Consider the following 7,764-nt stretch of genomic DNA (forward strand, 5'->3'; position numbering starts at 1 on the left):
CAAAGTCATACAAGCTATTTCATGTCAAAATGACCAAAATATCTAATTAAAATAATTAAGGGAGGAAAGGTTAGTTTTGATTTTTATTTTTCGTACGTATTTATGGATGTATACATGTGTGTATGTATGTATGTATTTATGCAATTATGCATGTATGTATCGATATATGTGCTATGTGAATGCCACAGCATATACATAGAGGTCAGAAGACAGCATGTAAATGTTTGTACTCTCCTTCCACCATGTATGTCCCAGGAATCATATTCACTCTGTCAGTCTCGGCAACAGCTACCTTTATCCAGTAACTTCTCTTGACAGCTTGGAAATGTTTACTTTGGCCTCTAGTTCAGTGCATCATGGCAAGAAGGGCATGATGGATGCAGGTCAGTTCACAGAAATGGGACTGTGCAGTGGAAGTCGGTTATTCACATCATGGCATACCTAGGAGCAGAGAGAAGACAGACCTAGAGGTCAAGATATCATCTTCCTAAGCCCTATGACCAACTTCTCACAACTAGACACCTTCTACAACCTGTCAATCTCCTCAAAACAGTACTCCCTGCTCGGGAATAAGTGCTCAGAACATGAGTCTCTGATGACACTTCAAACTCAAAGGGCAATACAACTGAAGAATTGAAGAATGGTAATCCAACCAAAAAGCAGCAAGTACTGTAAAACAGAATGTTTGATCAAAAATGGAACTACCAAGCCATTTTAGGGTTGGCAAGAGCCTTGACTCTAGAGGAGTTCCCAGGGGTCCAGAGAGATGTCCCCAACTAGGTCCTTGGGCAGCTGAGGAGAGAGAGCCTGAAATGGCCCAATCCTATAGCCACACTAATGAATATCTTGCATATCACCATAGAACCTTCATCTGGCGATGGATCGAGATAGAGACAGAGACCCACATTGGAGCAATGGACTGAGCTCCCAAGGTCCAAATGAGGAGCAGAAGGAGGGAGAACATGAGCAAGGAAGTCAAGACCTCGAGGGGGGCACCCACCCACTGAGACAGTGGGACTGATCTATTGGGAGCTCACCAAGGTCAGCTGGATTGAGACTGAAAAAGCATGGGATCAAACCGGACTCTCTGAATATGGTGGACAATGAGGGCTGCTGAGAAGCCAAGGACAATGACACTGGGTTTTGATCCTACTGCATGAACTGGCTTTGTGGGATCCTAGGCTGTTTGGATGCTCACCTTCCTAGACCTGGATGAATGGGGGAGGACCTTGGACTGCCCACAGTGCAGGGAACCCTGACTGCTCTTTGAACTGTAGAGGGAGGGGGAGGGAAAAGGGAGGCCAGGAGGAGGCTTAAATTTTTAATAAAAAATAAAACTGGGACATTTGAGTCTAAAAAAAATGGAACTACCAAGATTTAGCTTTTTTCATCTGCTTTTATTTTTAAACTTTAAGCATTTTTTATGAGAAAGAAGCCCTTCATATCTATTTTTGGGTAGAGGAGTTCAAGACAGGGTTTCTCTGAAGCTTTGGGGATGTCCTGGAACTAGCTCTTGTAGACCAGGCTGGCTTCAAACTCACAGAGATCTTCCTGCCCCTGCCTCCTGAGTGCTGGGACTTGCTACCACTGTCCAGCTGCACTTCATATATTTAGGTTAAGATTGTCTTAATAAATACATATTCTGTAAGTTGCTCTCATTTAAACCTTGGTTACAGGCTATGTAATTCTTGGCTTTCACCAGCTACATATGTCATAATAATTTTTTATGAAGGAAAACATTGAGTGAAAATAGGTAGGAGGAACAACCAGGACAAGGCGGATTCTTTTTTTTGTTTGTTTGTTAACAACTGCATAACAAGCTTTATTTTGTATGGCTTTTTTTTTTTTATTTTTATTTTTTAGTTGTTGAAAAAAAAATTCCTCCTCCTCCCCGATTCCCATTTCCCTTCCCCTCCTCCCACACATTGTCCCCTCCCCCCATTACCCTCCCTCTCTCCCCCTCCCCCCACTCCATTCCCCCTCCCTCTCGAGAATGAAGAGCAGTCCATATTCCCTGCCCTGCGGGAAGTTCAAGGTCCTCCCACTTCTATCCAGGTCCAGGAAGGTGAGAATCCAAACAGGCTAGGCTCCCACAAAGCCAGTTCATGTATTAGGATTGAAACCTAGTGCCATTATCCTTGGCTTCTCATCAGCCTTCATTGTCCGCCATGTTCAGAAAGTTCGGTTTCATCCCATGCTTATTCAGTCCCAGTCCTGCTGGCCTTGGTGAGCTCCCAATAGATCAGCCCCACTGTCTCAGTGGATGGGTGCACCCCTCGTGGTCCTGAATTCCTTGCTCATGTTCGCCCTCCTTTTGCTCCTCATTTGAATCTTGAGCTCAGTCCAGTGCTCCAATTTGGGTCTCTGTCTCTATCTCGATCCATCGGACAAGGTGGATTCTTATGGTAAGGAAATTGTGTGGACAGGGGAGTCTAAATGTGAGGGTTATTATGACACTCAGATTCTCAATTATCTTCCTTTCAATGTTTTAAGTCTATCTGTTGTTGTTTTTTTAATCATGCGTGTTTGTGTGTGCATGTGTGTATGGGGGGGAGCAGCAACAGAGACAAAGACAGACAGACAGATGGGGCGAGGGATGGAAGAAGAGAGTTACTTTTTGGTTGATATGATTAATACAGCCCATAGGAAAAACAATGTAAGTGATAAATGGAGTATTATGACCTACATTAGGGTAGATATATTCATTATGCAGAGAAGGTCGGGAGGGAAGGCCTCTGGCAGAGACAAGAGTCTGGTTACATTACATCCTCACTTGAAATAGGAAGTGTGACAGGCTATAATGCCTCAAGGTCCACTTCCATGACCCGTTTTCTCCAGTCATCCTCCACCTTATAGATGTTCCTCAACCTACTCAAACAGTACAACTGAGTGGGCACCAAGCATTCAAGTTTGTAAATCTGTAGGGAACATTAAAATTTATATCACAATAGTATGTAATATGCTATTCTCCTTCTTAGGGTTCCTTGTTCAATGTTCAAATCAATGTGCCAATTTTTAGACTTTGTACAACAGCACACAGATTTCCTCTCAGTATTTACCATCTTGGGAAACAAAAACTTCCATGATTAATTGTATTATAGCATTTAATTTGAAATATCTTTTTGTTATCTCTTCAAAGGGCAGGACGTTTCTAACTACCATCTGTCTTGCTCAAAATGTGCATTTAAAAAGAAATATAAGAACTGTGAGTGCAGCTCAGTAAAAAAAAAAATGCTCCATAGTGTTGCACAAGGAGGGTGGCCCTTTGTTTGTCCCAGCCACTCAAATTACCACATAGAAATGGTATTAATTAAATCAATGCCTGGCCTATTATCTCTAGTCTTTTATTGGCTAACTCTCACATCTTTATTTAACCCATTTCTATTAATCTGTATATCACCATGAGGTCATGGCTTATCAGGAAAGATTCAGCATGTCTGATTCTGGTGGCTCCATGGCAGTTCTCTCACTCTGCTTTCTTTCTCCCAGAATCCAGTTCTGTCTTCTCCGCCTACCTTAGTTCTACCCTATCAACTAGGCCAAGGCAGTTTTTTGTTCATTATCAAATGAAAGCAACACCCAAACAGAAGGAACTCCTATACCACCATATGGATTCCTCATTCTAATCACATTGATCTTCATGTATATTTTTAGCTCTCCAACAGCCCTGCATACTGAGCCTGACTCTGAAATGCTTCATGATGGAAGCAGAGCATATGTCTCTCAACCTTTTCTAAAGGATTGACTTCATTTGCTGCATATCATGAAGAACTTCAAGTCAAGTGGTAACAGAAAATAGTAGAGGTGATTGTAGAAGATAGTTAAGAAGAGATTGGCACATGAATTGAGAATGCAGGCAGAACTTTAGGTTACCTAATTTGGAAGAACAATCTAGAGATAAACAGCCTGGAGGAGAAGCCTTCAGATGAAAGAATCCCTAACTGACTTTAGGACTGTTTTCTCAAAGGAGCCCAGTTTGACTGGTTCATGCCCTAGAACACTGTTTGAATCCATACGGCAATCAGCCCACAGCTAGTGGAGTTGGCTGATTAGATGTGGTCAAGAAAGTAAGCTGACAAAGATCCCTGCCCCAGTTTTGCATCCAGAGTGACAGCAGGTGCACCCAAGGCTGTGCGCCTTGAAGAACAATGTCCTCTGAGGCAATGACGGAAATAGGAGGAAAGGGTTCTACAGTTCACAGAAACAGTCATGTACAAGTCCCCAAATAAAGATCAATAACACAAAGCCTTAGATTAGTGGCAGGGAGATCATCACCTATTGTGTATTCTTTCCCCAATTATCTGTCATATTCTCTTATTGATGGTATCCGTTGACTCACAGAAGCTTTTCAGCTTCATGGAGTCCTATTTTGATTGTTGTTTTTAGTACCTGTGCTATCTGTGCTCTGTTTGGGAAGTTGTCTCCTGTACCAGTGAGTTCAAGGTTATTCCCCACTTTCTCTCTATTAGTTCCAGTGTATCTGTTTTTATGTCAATGTCTGATCCACTTGGACTTGAGTTTTATGCAGGATGACAGACATTAATATAGTTTCATTCTTCTGTATTCTGGCATCCCATTAAACCAGCACCATTTGTTGAAGAAATTTTTGTTTCTCCATTTTGCATTTCTGGCCTCTTTATCAAAAATCAGTAGCCCATAGGTGTGTGGATTTGCTCTGGGTCTTCAATTTGATTCTATTGATCAACCTGTCTGTTTTTAAGTTATAACATGTGTTTTTTAAGTTACTCTAGCTCTGTAGTAGACCTTGAAATCAGACTTGGTGATACCTCCAGAAGTTCTTTTATTATGCAGAATTGGTTTAGCTATCCTGGATTTTTGTTTCTTCATATGAAGTTGACTATTGTCCTTTACCAACTTTACTTCCTGCTAGCACAGCTTGACATTCTTTTCTGTGATGATCACAGACTAGGAGAGAATGCCTTGGAGTACCTGCTGTCCAAATGCTTCCAGGATTCGAACAGCATAGTGGCTGAACTTAGCATGCCTCCCAAGTGTGGGAATCTGAATTTAAAATGGTAAAATAATATGATAAATAAAACAAATTAATAAAAAATACATTGCTGCTTACATAAATACTTTAATCATGTGGTATGGTAATAAAACACACCAAACATTGCTGATTGAATAGGAGAGTACTAATAAACCTCTAACTGGGATTCTTCTTTTTCAGAGTACATACATTACAAATAGAGTCATTTAGGGAGAAATTCCATGGAATTTGGCCATTCCAGCTGATACACAGTTTTCAGTTGAATCATCACTCTCTACTTTTCACCTTGATGATGAGATGATCAATGCTCAGAAAGGTCCTTGCTTACAGACAAAAATATTTCATTTGGGTTATAGAAAACCATCAAATGCTGTGCTGTATACTATACTTGTTGTGTTGAACAATATGATAAAGAGCAGGTATCATCTGGTGGCCATGAATTCCCCAGAAAGGGCTTTACCTTGAAACCGAGTTACAGGGGATCCTATTGCATAATCAGGCTCAGCTGTGTCTTGGCAGGATGCCACTTATCAAACTCAAATACAAAGGAACACAATATTTGCTGGAAACTTACCTACATCCTAATTGTACTTGGGCCATTAGTTTGTAATGACAATAAGAAACTGATTGTCCCTCAAGACAGATAAAAGGATGCTGGGGGAAACAGGAACATACTGAGGTATCATGAGACAAGCTGAACTTACTTTTAATGAAGAGTGAGACTCACAGGGACAAATTGTCAGTTAAAATTAGCAAACTATAATAATTGTCTCCTGGAGGGAGAGAATGGGAGTTAGCCCAAATATGAGGATGCTTTAGTGAAATGTGCCATGCAAGTCAAGAAATAATTTTATTCATTGATGAGGCTTAGAGGGGGGTCTTGTATCCTGACCCAACAGAGTTTCTTAACTACCTTGACGCACACGTAGAAGCCAATATTACCACAGAAAATTTGTTAAACCTGTTTGCATAAGCAGAAGGGAAACACTTGGGGGACTTTGCAGTTGATTGAAGTTTTCTAGGCCCTACTTATTTTAATTGAGGAACTGTGATGCCCATATCCTTAGAATGTGTCAGTGTAAGACATAACTTAAAATGTAGCTGGGAAACCATTCTGAATTACACCATACCCCCACCACAGGACAAATGTGGTCCCTGAATACAATAGAAGCTAGTGGGCTTTGTTCCCAAACTATGTAAAATGCAGATAAAATATGCCATTCCAAAATACAATGATTTCTTTATTTAACAGCAGCCTAACTTATGCTCATTCATATTTACTGGAAAAACAAAGCTGCTATTTCTCTAATTACGCTAACTAATAATAAGACTGATTGTGCACTGGTCATATAATATGGTGTCATCCTAGTATTGTTCACAATATTTAGCCACAATGTGTCTATAAAACATGTAAGAAAATTGAAAGTTAGAATTAAATTTATGGTGAGAACATAACAGCAGCAACAACAAGGTAATTGCCATTATAAATTGTTTATCACATGGTAAAAAGTAAAGACAAGGGTTGTGGGATCAAGTTACAAGACTGATGCAAACATATGAAAATGTATCATGACCTTATAAGGTGGATTAATGGTTTCCTCAGGTCCATCTTTGACCCACACTTATTTTTCCATCTTTGGAGCCTGGCATGATGACCCTAACTGTGTGTGTTCCATGAGCATGCCTTTCAATGAAAATTGTCACTATAATATACAAAATAAAGCCTTGAAAAAAAAGGGATGGTAAATAGAATGTACAATGAATGTCAACTCAGTAACAATTATATAAATCTGGAATCCAAAGAAATTTTGCTATGTTCTACTAACCACATCACAGAGTAAAACATAGAAATTTAAATGGTTATCTTCCTAATTTAAGCTTTAAGTCATTATTATTATATTATTACTGCTTTCATAACATCAACACATCAATAGTCGTACCATCAATAGGACAGATAGCTTGTGGAGAGTAGTATCGAAAGCTCTAATCTGGATACTGGATGAGGAGGTTGGCAGAGGTTCTCCTGGAATAAGCAGGTGAGCCTTGTAACTGCTGGATGTTTTTGTTATCAGGTGGAAGAGGAAGAAGTCAGAGAAATCTGATGACAACCTCAGTAAACTATTGCTTGGTTTGCACGTGGAGAGGGCATAACGCTTGAACCTTGAAGGTACCCTGCACGCTCATATTTTGAACAGTCAGTCCTCAGCTCAGAGCGCTTTTATGACTGCTGTGGAATCTGTAGGAGGTGGGCCAGTCTAGCAGAGTTAGCTCTGGGTGGGGGAGGTTGTGGAAGTGACCACCACAATTGGTTCTAGCCTAGTTCTTTCTGCTTCCCCTGCCACACACTCATGAACTCAGTCATGCCTTCCCTGCCACAATAGACTGTTCTCTCAGATCATGGGTCAAAATGAACCTTTTGTCTACTTCCCTTAGCCAAGAGGATAACTATATGTTTTTTCTTGGGTTCACCTTCTTCTTTAGCTTCGTTAGGTTCACCAGGTATACACTCCGTGACCTTTATTTATGGCTAGAAGCCAATTATGAGTGAATACATCCCATGTTCATCTTTTTGGGTCTGGGTTACCTCGCTCAGGATAGTGTTTTCTATTTCCATCCATTTGCATGCAAAATTCGAGAAGTCATTGTTTTTTACTGCAGCATAATACTCTAATGTGTATATATTCCACACTTTCTTCATCCATTCTTCCATTGAAGGGCATCTAGGTTGTTTCCAGGTTCTGGCTATTACAAAT

The sequence above is a fragment of the Alexandromys fortis genome, unplaced genomic scaffold, assembly GCF_014885135.2.
Source record: "Alexandromys fortis isolate MF-2015 unplaced genomic scaffold, M_Fortis_MF-2015_v1.1 scaffold_133, whole genome shotgun sequence".
NCBI classification, from domain to species: Eukaryota; Metazoa; Chordata; class Mammalia; order Rodentia; family Cricetidae; genus Alexandromys; species Alexandromys fortis.